The following is a 14331-nucleotide window of genomic DNA, read 5'->3' as shown; positions in this document are numbered from 1 at the left end:
AGTTTTCTGTTCCAGCGGCTCAGTGCGGCTGTTCAAAGGGGTAATGCATGCTGCATTTTGGGCACACGCCCCAGCTCTGAGGAGCTGGATGAGATTTTCGCCTTATAATCGGTGATACACACGTAACAACATGTACCGTATATGCCACCTTTATATCAACAATGTATCTCTTAAATCTTCTGTACCATATATATATATATATATGTATATATATATATATATATATATATATATATATATATATATATATCGTGCTGCTTAGGTGATTGGTTACCTGGAAACTTGTGATTTTGGATTAAATAGCAATGCTCTTCTTACCGACTAAGGCAAGCGAAAATCTTTATGAACTTAGAGGAAAAAATATATTTCATTATCTTAGTTTATTGTTAAATTATTGTAATCTTATGTAAAATATATTTAGTTGGATTAGTTTAAATTAAATTAAATTGCACTTGTTATAATAAGGTTAGGTAAATTTTCTAAGGTTATTTTGGTACAAAATTAATATTTTTTACATTAACATAAATGATAAAATATAACTTTAAACGTACTCGATAAAATTTTAGAAAGGAATAAATTTTAAATGAGTTCTTGCTAATTTGTAGACAGCCTGTACTGTCTAAATAGACAGCTTATGCTGTCTGCCAGCTGAGTTCATGTTTCTCGCCATGCTGGTGCTGCCACCTATAGGCCTATGCCATTTCAGTATGCCCAGACCTGCCTCTCTCTCACTCTGGCAGCTTCATTGAGTCAACAGGTGTGCTGCTCTCTCCCTCGTGAGCATGGCCCTCCCAGGCAATGGGCACTTAACACACTGGCTGTGTACCCCACGACATCGCAAATAAAGTAAGAAGCCTCCGAAGCCTTATCATTACTCCCCGCTACCAAGAACCACCAATTAACCCATAATAAATTGACAAATTTTATCAATTCGTCACAACCTACATACCACAGTGTAAATCAAATTTAATCATTCTGAACATAACCAAAACAATATAATAGTATATCATTGATTTGAAGCAACATTCAATAAAATTAATTTGGCTTATGCTATTCATAACAGAATTTGGCAAAAAAAAAAATTGCAGTTTTTAAAATTAGGTAAAGTGAGGTTTCTAAATTATGTGCGACTCCCAAAATACATTTTATTACATAGAGTATATCTTGTTATTGTTCCGTGTTTGTACCTGCCTCTGGTTATAGGTAAATACTGGGGTAAATAAATATTTTTTCAAAGCTTTTTTGTATCTGGTAATGTATCTTGTATATTGAAAGAGAAAAATGTAATTTCCTTACAGAAAATAAATATAATTTGTCACAAAATAAATGTAATAAGGCCATAATAATGATATATGGTAACATGATTTATCTTAGTCATGATGAGAAGGCGTGGTGTTGTCTCAAGTACTGGTCTCTGATACAGGTTGTTTGCCCGGCTAGTAAGAGATTTTCTTGATTACGTGACACTCTTTGTCATGATGTGAAGTCGGTCAGAAATGAACAGCTGACAACATCAGTCCTCTTAAGTAAATATTCTGAAAATATCGTATGCGATGTTCACTCAGAACATTACTTACTTCAAATAGAAGTTTAGATAATGGTGCGTCAACTGCACTTGAGAGCTGCTGTTATCACACACTTGAGATAATCGTAGTTGATCAGCACCAGGTCCAGTTAGCCTTTCAAGTTACTGTTAATATCTTAATTACATTAAAAATAAAAAGAGTACAAGTACCTTTAGAAGTGTTGAGTATATAGATATTTATTGTGCATCCACAAACAAATTCATGAGCTTACACCTGAGTCAAGTTTCTGTTTGTAAGTTCTGAGAATGTTGCTCATAAAACATTAGTGCTTTTTACTTTGCATATCTTTATTGGATTTGTTTCGGTTTTAGGACGTTGGTCACTTTAAGTAATACAAGAGACAGAGAAACAACAGCATACACAATTCTTAATTATGTCACTGGCGAATATCAGGTGATGGTGTTAGGTCACCTAATTGCTGTGTTACATGGCAGCAGGGAATCATCGTAGGCCGGAGAAGAACCTGACATGTACAAGAGTAGTTGAGATAACCAGTTTGTTAGCTGTTTGGTCTGTGATGTAGCTGAGGTAGGATACTAGTCAATAAGCTACCACAACTACATTTTAAACTTCTTTTAAAAATAAAAGTAAACAATTACGAAAATGTTTGGGCTTGAGAATGACCTGGCTAGTATAGGCCTGTAGGCCTGCTCTAGTATTCCTCCATTTTTATCGTCTTTTTCTTTTAGCTTCGACTGAGCCAATGCTAGTTAAAAAAACATTTACATTCTAGATTCCGATACAAATCAACTATTAAGCTACCTATTCCATCCCTGTGTTGATGTGTGTGTGGTGTAAGTGGTGTTAGGTTATTGAATAACTCTCATCTGGGTTAATTGTCAACATCATGTACCAGTTAACTTTTCTGGTTAAAAATTCCACTTGTTAGTTTTAAAGCTGCCATGAATGGTCGCTTTGAAGGGAGTTGAGCACAGACAAATCCCCACAGCCACGCTTGTGTGGGATTTGTCTGGGAAAACCTGCATTTTAATAATAATGAGACCAAAGCTAACTAACCTATGATGTACAAAAATATAACTAGTTGGAATAATCCTATTAGAGTCAGTTGGAAGAGTGGTTAACACACTGGCCTCTGAATTTTAGAACTTACTTGACAAGAGTTTCAGCCCCTCCCGTCAGGTGATTTATCCCAGCAGCTATCAATAAAAGCTTCGAAATTTTCCCCGAGGCACACTGACTGTGAGTACACTCTTAATGCCATCCACGTTCAAATTTTTTTTAAATTAGTTAAGAAATGGTTGCAATTAATTAATTCATTATGATGGGACAAAATTATAGAACATTTATTTTTTAATACAAGAATATTTATTTGCCTGTCCTGTCCTCGCTAAGGAAAATAACGTTTTACTTAAAACTGCAATAAAAACGGCATTTAATTATTTTCTTTGGAGAGTTGTGGTGGTTAGTCTTCAGGTGAACCTTCGAGTTGTTCTTTTATGTTTTTGTTCTGTCCCTTAGCGTGATATTTTAATTTTTTTTATTGCAAATAGCAAGACAATAAGGTGCCAACTATCTTTCATACCGAAGGTAAGTCCATGGTTCTCATCGTTTATTTTCCTTCTATAATCTTAAACCTAGTAATGTGCAGTTATATATATATATATATATATATATATATATATATATATATATATATATATATATATATATATATATATATATATATATATATATATATATATATATGTATATATATAATATAATGAAACGAAAAGATTTTTAAGCTTAGTGTTATAGTAAGCAAAGTTTGAGAATAATACATGTGAAGAGCAAGTAATGTAAATTATAATAAAACTGTGATGGTTGGCATCTGTGTTGAAGATTACGATGGTTGCCAGGGAGCGCTGCTGTGTTGTTCCTCTCAGAGTCTACCACAATGATATACTTTCACTCACAGTGTGAAACAGTAAAGTGTTGAACTTAACTACACCTGAGTGTCTTCCTTCACAGTGTGGCACAGTAACTTGTTGAACTTTATAGTGAGGGAAGGTGACTTGTTGAACTTGACAGTGAGGGAAGGTGAATTGTTGAACTTGACGGTGACAGTGAGGGAAGGTGAATTGTTGAACTTGATAGGGAGGGAAGGTGAGTTATTGAACTTTATAGTGAGGGAAGGTGACTTGTTGAACTTTACAGTGAGGGAAGGTGAGTTGATCAACTTGATATTGAGGAAAGGTGAGTTGATCAACTTGATAGTGAAGGAAGGTGAGTTGTTGAACTTTATAGCGAGGGAAGGTGAGTTGTTGAACTTGATAGTAAGGGAAGGTGTGTTGTTGAACTTGATAGTGAGGGAACGTGAATTGTTGAACTTTATAGGGAGGGAAGGTGAGTTATTGAACTTGATAGTGAGGGAAGGTGAGCTGTTGAACTTGACAGTGAGGGAAGGTGTGTTGTTGAACTTGATAATGAGGGAAGGTGACTTGTTGAACTTGAAAGTGAGGGAAGGTGAGTTGTTGAACTTGACAGTGAGGGAAGGTGATTTGTTGAACTTCATAGTGAGGGAAGATGAGTTGTTGAACTTTAAAGTGAGGGAAGATGAGTTGTTGAACTTGATAGTGAGGGAAGGTGGTTTGTTGAACTTGACAGTGAGGGAAGGTGATTTGTTGAACTTCACAGTGAGGGAAGGTGAGTTGTTGAACTTGATAGTGAGGGAACGTGAATTGTTGAACTTTATAGGGAGGGAAGGTGAGTTATTGAACTTGATAGTGAGGGAAGGTGATTTGTTGAACTTCACAGTGAGGGAAGGTGATTTGTTGAACTTCATAGTGAGGGAAGTTGAGTTGTTGAACTTGATAGTGAGGGAAGGTGAATTGTTGAACTTTATAGGGAGGGAAGGTGAGTTGTTGAACTTTATGGCGAGGGAAAGTGACTTGTTGAACTTGATAGTGAGGGAAGGTGAGTTATTGAACTTGACAGTGAGGAAAGGTGAGTTATTGAACTTGATAGTGAGGGAAGGTGAGTTGAACTTGATAGTGAGGGAAGGTGAGTTGTTGAACTTGATAGTGAGGGAAGGTGAGTTGTTGAACTTGATAGTGAGGGAAGGTGAGTTGTTGAACTTGATAGTGAGGGAAGGTGAGTTGTTGAACTTGATAGTGAGGGAAGGTGAATTGTTGAACTTTATAGTGAGGGAAGGTGAGTTGTTAAACTCTCACTTCATCAAACAACCAGAGCAGCATCACTCTGATTTTTCATTATTTAAGAAAAGATTGTATTAGGATGATAACAGATCAATATTAACAAAGGATAATGAAGGAACAATATCATCACAGAATGTACATGAAATTTCATAAACATTTTGCTAGCATAGTTAATAAACTTCGAATTGCTTCATTCCGTGTGTTAAGTCCAGAATGATTCCTCTGGTGGACTTCAAACTTTTAATGTTTTTGTTTATCAGTGAAAACATCACACTGATTTCGGTTTGTGAAATTTTTAATTTTTCAGTTTTATTAAACAAAATGTTTCCTTGCATTACCTGGGGAATACCTCTTCCGATCAGCACCAGATCCTAAGTGTTGGTGAAGCCTACCTTGAATTTGTATTGTTTTCGAGCAGTGTAAAAGCTAGTTTGTCAAAATTGTTAAAATATATCACTTAGAAAAAAGGAATTTAAGGGAGAACTCTTGGGAATACCTCATGAAGTTGGTGAAAGTATTAACATAGGTGAGTTATAAAATAATTGAAATGACACATGATCATTATTGTAATATTCTGTTTTATTCAGCCATTAATAGAACTTTCCTTAGACTAATAGGTTAATGTAGCCGAGCGGTCATACACTAGTAATACTGTCACTCCTGTCTGGAATCCAGCCACAATATCGTGCACACAGGATAGTGTACAGTTACCTTGGGTTTCAGAGGAACCTCAGACAACCCTGGGTGCTGAGACCTCTATCCCTGCGATGACGACTTGCTCAAGTAGTCGTTCCTCCCAGGGGACGCTTCGAGACGAACTTTACTTGCAACGAGTTATGCTATCTCTTGCTGATGTCACAAGCCGTTGCAGAAAGACGTTTCTGTAGCTAGTGTACTCACTTGAGCGTTGTTGTTGTTCCTTGTGTTCCAGATGGTGATGCCATCTTCATTGACGGTAATCCTTGCAATGTAAAAAGCTGTTTCTCGAGTAACTTTCACATGTTGTTAACGTTTATAGTTGATACCTCCTGTCAAAGTGTTCAATTCAGAACGAATAACAGTATTGTCGACCGTGTTCATTTCTTTTCCCCTGTGCTTGCAGTGAGAGATAGTAAATCCGGTCTCACTTGCTCATATTGCGTGTTATGATGTTACTTTTTTCAACTGGGGAGAGTCATTCACTCCACCGAGTTTCTTCATTCCTCCAGTAAGAAAGAACAGATGCCTTGTGGTCTGGTGCGATTCGATTCCTGCTCCAGGAAGGTCTTATTCTGTCTGTGAAGCCACCAGCACCCATTAGTGGCTTTGTCATGAGTTAAGAATTACTGTATCGCACAGCCGAGTTGGGTACTCTAAGCAGAAGAGTATACCAGTTAGTAGTTCCACAGTCACTAGTGAATGTAGTTCTACAGCTAGTTCATGATGCACCAGGTGTTGTACACCCTGGTATGAATCGTTTTGTGAAACAAGCCAGAATGAAATACTTTTGGCCACGTATGGCAACTGATATTTCCGAGTATGTTAAGAAATGTAGTGTCTGTATGCATCTTAAAGGAAATGTCAACGGTCCAAATCCTATCCACCACGAGTGAAACATGGGAAAGAGCTACCATAGATCTGTTAACCAATTTCCAGTGTTCCCTCGAAGGTTACAAGCATCTGTGTGTTATGGTAGACTGCCGAGACTGTAGCTATAGCTTTCAAAGAGCGTATAATCTGTAAACATACCACCCCTAAGTCCCTAGTAATCAATAATGGAGGTGAATTCTGTAATGAGTTTCTTGAAAATTTGTGTACCTTGTACAAGATCTCTAAGTCAACCAAAGTTCCCCATCATCCTGCGAGTAATGGTTTGGTGGAACGAACAAATAAGAAAGTTCTTGATGCCCTGAGAGCCACTATCAACCCCAATAGTGAAACTTGGGACGAAATCATACATGATGTGCAGTGCACTATAAATTCTTCCTACAATGCTTCGATAGGTGACACTCCACATTATGCATTGCATGGTGTAGACAAGCGTTTATCTCATGAGTTGTTATATTCTGCACCGAAACGCAATTAAAAGCCTGATGATTTCATAGCAACTCATACCAGTCTAGCTCAAGCTGTTTTCAAAAGAGTCCGAGAAATGCTTCGTAAGTCAACAGCAGAATTTACAAGAGTAACTAATAGCCGTGCTTAGCCGACCAAGGTTAAAGTGGGTTCTAGAGTAATGCTGACTAACTTCAACAAAACATCTGCAATGCCTAAGCTCGATCAAAAGACTGTTGGTCCGTATCGAGTAGTTGAACATATCAATGGCGGTAAGTATAAAGTCAGAGAAATTAGTACGGGTCGGTATAAAGAATCGCATTTAGATCATATGAAGTTAGTATGTGATGCCGAGGATATTTCTACCCAGACTATGTGACAGACGCTGGCAATCCTCCTGACTCTTTACCCTCTACCTCTAACACTCAGTCAGATGATCAACCTGAATGTCGTTATTCTTTGCATACATGACAAGTAATGAGAAACCTCCAAGTATATTTTGTAGATACTCATTCAGATCTTCCTCATTCAAGGCAAGTGTTAGCCATAGCAAAAGAATAACCATTCTGCATATGTAAATCTTACTCTTGCAGAGTTGGATTTAAATGTACATAGCCTATATAATTAGATGATCAAGTTGAATGAAGTTGTCAGTTGTGTGTTTTGTTACTAGGTGATCAGTTTTCAATTTTTTTTTAGTGTTCACGTTCCCTCTAAATTCTGAGATTTAGCAGTAATGATCTGTGCATGCCAGGTTTGCCTTTGCTGTTATTTATTTTCTCATTTGTAAATATATATTCTTCCTCAGAATCTGTAGAGTGCATGAATACAGATCGATCAATCAATTCTATCTTTTATTATTCTGTGATTTGTTAACATAATTCGTAATGCATTACGATAACATCCATTACGTAACTCACCATCCATTAATATAACATCCATTCCAATATTACCCATTCAACTGAGTATATCATATAACCATTTCTGTGATTAGTTTTAAGTTATATATGTCTTTGCTATTGTATAGAATCAGCCCAGAGCCACCTGCCTGTCAGCCTGTACAGTATTGTATGTCGAGACGACATACGTAACATGACGAGCTGTCAGTATAGCTATTGAATTTCCTATTCTTATACTTGTGTAGTATATTGTAGATCGTATCATCCATGTATATACATTTATGCTCCCTGCTCAGCTAGGCCCAGTGGCTAGCATGTGTGACATCAGGAGATGCCACATGTGAGGGTCAGAAGCGCTGTCTCTCTCTCAGTTCTCGGATAGACCTACAGGCGATAGGGTGAGCTGGGCTTCACTCTCACACTCTGCTAATATAAACGTATACAACCCAACAATTGTGTTTATCTCCATCCATCATGTCTCCAAGTAACCCTCCCAACATGGGTTCGATTCCCAATGAGGGTAGAAACATTAGGCGAGTTTCTTTACACCTATTGTGTATGTTCCTAATCAGTAAAATGAGTAATTATGTGTTAGTTGATTCGTGTGGGTCGCACACTTGAATAAAACTGACATAATTTGCCCGAAATACTTTGCATAACAAGCGATTTTCTATATAGTAGTATGTCATTAATGTCATGTAGGCCTGTATACCTTGTATTTGTACTTGTAGAAATAAATATATTATTATATTACTTTATTGATGGTTATTACGAACATAGACTATAGATCACTTTGTTATGGTGCTTCTCGTAACAAATTCGTAAAAAAAAGAAGAAAAAAAAGGATTATGATGTCTAGGGGTCATCATACACTGGGCTCACTCATGGAGGAAAAGGACTCTTTTTAGTTTCTGTTTGTTTTATTAACAACATTAATAATAATCCATTATGCATTAAATCATTCGATCTTTACTTCTAACACTATGAGCATAACATGTTTCACGAGCCTTATTACCACATCACTGTAATAACTTAAATATTTACAAATGGCTCTAGACAGTTTCTGGACTCATTCTCAATGAACCAAAAGATATAGACGTACATACATACACAGGCTCACTAAATCGTAATGTTACGATTGCAAGCAAACCATACCACGGGCGGAATTTAAACCCGCAGTCATTACGATTTCGTGAATCATGTTGACGGCTTTGAGGGGACTTGAGCTAGAGTTCGTCACGGCCACGCTAGCTGGAGATTCGTCTGTTTAAAACTTGCATTTGTGGGCACAGTGGTGCCTTTGCTAACCTTCCTATGGTGTAGAAATACACCAAGTTGGACGAGTCTTATTGAAGCTAGCTGGCCAAGCGGCTAACGCGACGGCCTGGAGTTTTGAGGCTCCCTGACTGCGGGTTCAAATCCCGCCCGTGGTATGGTTTCATACACAGGCGTTTTTAAAAGCCTAAACGCCAAACTGATACCAACAATAGAGCTCTTCCTCGGGAACCATTCTACAATATTACCTTTTCCAGATCAGAGTCTGTAAACACTTAGAATCGTTCACTTATTCTTATTTTCCACAAGAGTTTCTCAACCGCTTTCTCCAACCGAAATATACACTTGCAAATTGCTTCCAAAATTCCTGGTAACTTCTGGGAAGTTTTTTTTTAATATTTTATTTAAAACAGTGCGACACAAATGACATAAATATATTAAAAAGATACACGACAACAGATTACTGCACTAGAATCGCACTTAACCCGAGACCTAATAACGACACCATACAGTACAGTGGTAATACACACTCACACACACCACACCGTATATTACAGTGGTAATACACTCACACACACAACACACCGTATATTACAGTGGTAATACACTCTCACACACAACACACCGTATATTACAGTGGTAATACACTCTCACACACAACACACCGTATATTACAGTGGTAATACACTCTCACACACAACACACTGTATATTACAGTGGTAATACACTCTCACACACAACACACCGTATATTACAGTGGTAATACACTCTCACACACAACACACCGTATATTACAGTGGTAATACACTCTCACACACAACACACCGTATATTACAGTGATAATACACTCTCACACACAACACACCGTATATTACAGTGGTAATACACTCTCACACACAACACACCGTATATTACAGTGGTAATACACTCTCACACACAACACACAGTATATTACAGTGGTAATACACTCTCACACACAACACACCGTATATTACAGTGGTAATACACTCTCACACACAACACACTGTATATTACAGTGGTAATACACTCTCACACACAACACACTGTATATTACAGTGGTAATACACTCTCACACACAACACACCGTATATTACAGTGGTAATACACTCTCACACACAACACACCGTATATTACAGTGGTAATACACTCTCACACACAACACACCATATATTACAGTGATAATACACTCTCACACACAACACACCGTATATTACAGTGATAATACACTCTCACACACAACACACTGTATATTACAGTGGTAATACACTCTCACACACAACACACCGTATATTACAGTGGTAATACACTCTCACACACAACACACTGTATATTACAGTGGTAATACACTCTCACACACAACACACTGTATATTACAGTGGTAATACACTCTCACACACAACACACCGTATATTACAGTGGTAATACACTCTCACACACAACACACCGTATATTACAGTGGTAATACACTCTCACACACAACACACTGTATATTACAGTGGTAATACACTCTCACACAGAACACACTGTATATTACAGTGGTAATACACTCTCACACACAACACACCGTATATTACAGTGGTAATACACTCTCACGCACAACACACCGTATATTACAGTGGTAATACACTCTCACACACAACACACCGTATATTACAGTGGTAATACACTCTCACGCACAACACACCGTATATTACAGTGGTAATACACTCTCACAGACAACACACCGTATATTACAGTGGTAATACACTCTCACACACAACACACCGTATATTACAGTGGTAATACACTCTCACACACAACACACTGTATATTACAGTGGTAATACACTCTCACACACAACACACCGTATATTACAGTGGTAATACACTCTCACACACAACACACCGTATATTACAGTGGTAATACACTCTCACACACAACACACCGTATATTACAGTGGTAATACACTCTCACACACAACACACCGTATATTACAGTGGTAATACACTCTCACACACAACACACCGTATATTACAGTGGTAATACACTCTCACACACAACACACTGTATATTACATTGATAATACACTCTCACACACAACACACCGTATATTACAGTGGTAATACACTCTCACACAGAACACACTGTATATTACAGTGGTAATACACTCTCACACACAACACACCGTATATTACAGTGGTAATACACTCTCACGCACAACACACCGTATATTACAGTGGTAATACACTCTCACACACAACACACCGTATATTACAGTGGTAATACACTCTCACGCACAACACACCGTATATTACAGTGGTAATACACTCTCACAGACAACACACCGTATATTACAGTGGTAATACACTCTCACACACAACACACCGTATATTACAGTGGTAATACACTCTCACACACAACACACTGTATATTACAGTGGTAATACACTCTCACACACAACACACCGTATATTACAGTGGTAATACACTCTCACACACAACACACCGTATATTACAGTGGTAATACACTCTCACACACAACACACCGTATATTACAGTGGTAATACACTCTCACACACAACACACCGTATATTACAGTGGTAATACACTCTCACACACAACACACCGTATATTACAGTGGTAATACACTCTCACACACAACACACTGTATATTACAGTGGTAATACACTCTCACACACAACACACTGTATATTACAGTGGTAATACACTCTCACACACAACACACTGTATATTACAGTGGTAATACACTCTCACACAGAACACACTGTATATTACAGTGGTAATACACTCTCACACACAACACACCGTATATTACAGTGGTAATACACTCTCACGCACAACACACCGTATATTACAGTGGTAATACACTCTCACACACAACACACCGTATATTACAGTGATAATACACTCTCACACACAACACACCGTATATTACAGTGATAATACACTCTCACAACCCACCGTATATTACAGTGGTAATGCACTCACACAAAACACACCGTATATTACAGTGGTAATACACTCTCACACACAACACACCGTATATTACAGTGGTAATACACTCTCACACACAACACACCGTATATTACAGTGGTAATACACTCTCACACACAACACTCCGTATATTACAGTGGTAATACACTCTCACACACAACACACCGTATATTACAGTGGTAATACACTCTCACACAACACACCGTATATTACAGTGGTAATACACTCTCACACACAACACACCGTATATTACAGTGGTAATACACTCTCACACACAACACACCGTATATTACAGTGGTAATACACTCTCACACACAACACACTGTATATTACAGTGGTAATACACTCTCACACACAACACACCGTATATTACAGTGGTAATACACTCTCACACACAACACACCGTATATTACAGTGGTAATACACTCTCACACACAACACACCGTATATTACAGTGGTAATACACTCTCACACACAACACACCGTATATTACAGTGGTAATACACTCTCACACACAACACACCGTATATTACAGTGGTAATACACTCTCACACACAACACACCGTATATTACAGTGGTAATACACTCTCACACACAACACACTGTATATTACAGTGGTAATACACTCTCACACACAACACACCGTATATTACAGTGGTAATACACTCTCACACACAACACACCGTATATTACAGTGGTAATACACTCTCACACACAACACACCGTATATTACAGTGGTAATACACTCTCACACAACACACTGTATATTACAGTGGTAATACACTCTCACACACAACACACCGTATATTATAGTGATAATACACACTCACACACAACACACCGTATATTACAGTGATAATACACTCTCACAACCCACCGTATATTACAGTGGTAATGCACTCACACAAAACACACCGTATATTACAGTGGTAATACACTCTCACACACAACACACCGTATATTACAGTGGTAATACACTCTCACACACAGCACACCGTATATTACAGCGGTAATACACTCTCACACACAACACTCCGTATATTACAGTGGTAATACACTCTCACACACAACACACTGTATATTACAGTGGTAATACACTCTCACACACAACACACCGTATATTACAGTGGTAATACACTCACACACAACACACCGTATATTACAGTGGTAATACACTCACACACAACACACCGTATATTACAGTGATAATACACTCTCACACACAACACACCGTATATTACAGTGGTAATACACTCACACACAACACACCGTATATTACAGTGGTAATACACTCTCACACACAACACACCGTATATTACAGTGGTAATACACTCTCACACACAACACACCGTATATTACAGTGGTAATACACTCACACACAACACACCGTATATTACAGTGGTAATACACTCTCACACACAACACACTGTATATTACAGTAATATTGCTTTATTTGTTAAAGAACATCTCTAACAAGGTTACATATTACCAAACATCAAACACTGGAAATTATGAAGATTGTACAATAAAACAGAGATAAAAAAAAAACACACACACACAATGACACACATACACAAGCACACACGTTACACTACATGAGACTACATCAGGCACATACTAGGTGAGGTTTCTGCCTGTCAACACACGTATGCAAGACTAAATCTAAGATCTCAGGTGCTTAACAGAGCACCACGATACTCAAAACATTAATATTGGCGATTATCACGAGATCTTAACATACATAGGTATTTAGTATTCAAAGAAGGAAACGGGATAATACTAAAAGTCACTATAAAAACATCCAATATAACAAAACAAAACTACGATGTGATATTTTACATCTCAGCAAAACAAAGAAAAATGATGCAAGTAGTTACATGTAATATAATATTACTGACAAGCACACTGTAACAGCATAAAATATAACATAAAATAAAAACCAATTGCTATATGCTAGGAAACACTTTTTACCACTTACAATTGAATCAAAAACAGTAAAGACACCTATAACATATTTGAGTCTCATTGAAAATTTTCGTCATAAAGTCCTTGAAATGATTTATACATGATAAAAAATATGCAATCGTAGTGCTACACCTTTCTAAATGATAACTGTGTAGTTGCTGAAACCCTCGGGGCAATAACCCTATTGCCTCTAGATATCAAAACTCAATTATACATCCATATAACCAGCTCTCCATGCTCACACCCACGTCTAGGAAAATAGCCCGTCGTATCCCCTTACCCATTTTGCAAATCCCATAAATCCCTTAATGTGAAATTTCTATAACCCTCACTAAAATCTCTCTCCCATCTCCCTCCATACACCCCTTTATTCCTACACTGTGTCCTATAAAAAGTTGCT

General features: G+C 37.6%; 2 protein-coding genes across 8 annotated transcripts in view; one reads left to right on the top strand and one right to left on the bottom strand.

The window, feature by feature from the left end:
* LOC128703110 (UDP-glycosyltransferase UGT5) overlaps positions 1 to 14331 on the bottom strand; it is a 442390-nt gene that overhangs the window by 224619 nt on the left and 203440 nt on the right. The window lies entirely within an intron of this gene.
* LOC128705781 (UDP-glycosyltransferase UGT5-like) overlaps positions 3462 to 14331 on the top strand; it is a 73271-nt gene continuing 62401 nt past the window's right edge. The window contains exon 1 of one of the 5 annotated variants that reach the window (XM_070103487.1): positions 3462 to 3692. The gene's annotated coding sequence lies outside the window, so the exon portion shown is untranslated. The other 4 variants (XM_070103485.1, XM_070103488.1, XM_070103489.1 and 1 more) reach the window with 4 other exon arrangements.

The sequence above is a fragment of the Cherax quadricarinatus genome, chromosome 85, assembly GCF_038502225.1.
Source record: "Cherax quadricarinatus isolate ZL_2023a chromosome 85, ASM3850222v1, whole genome shotgun sequence".
NCBI classification, from domain to species: Eukaryota; Metazoa; Arthropoda; class Malacostraca; order Decapoda; family Parastacidae; genus Cherax; species Cherax quadricarinatus.
The sequence above is the reverse complement of the archived record's forward strand: the minus strand, read 5'-3'. Positions and strand labels throughout refer to the sequence as shown.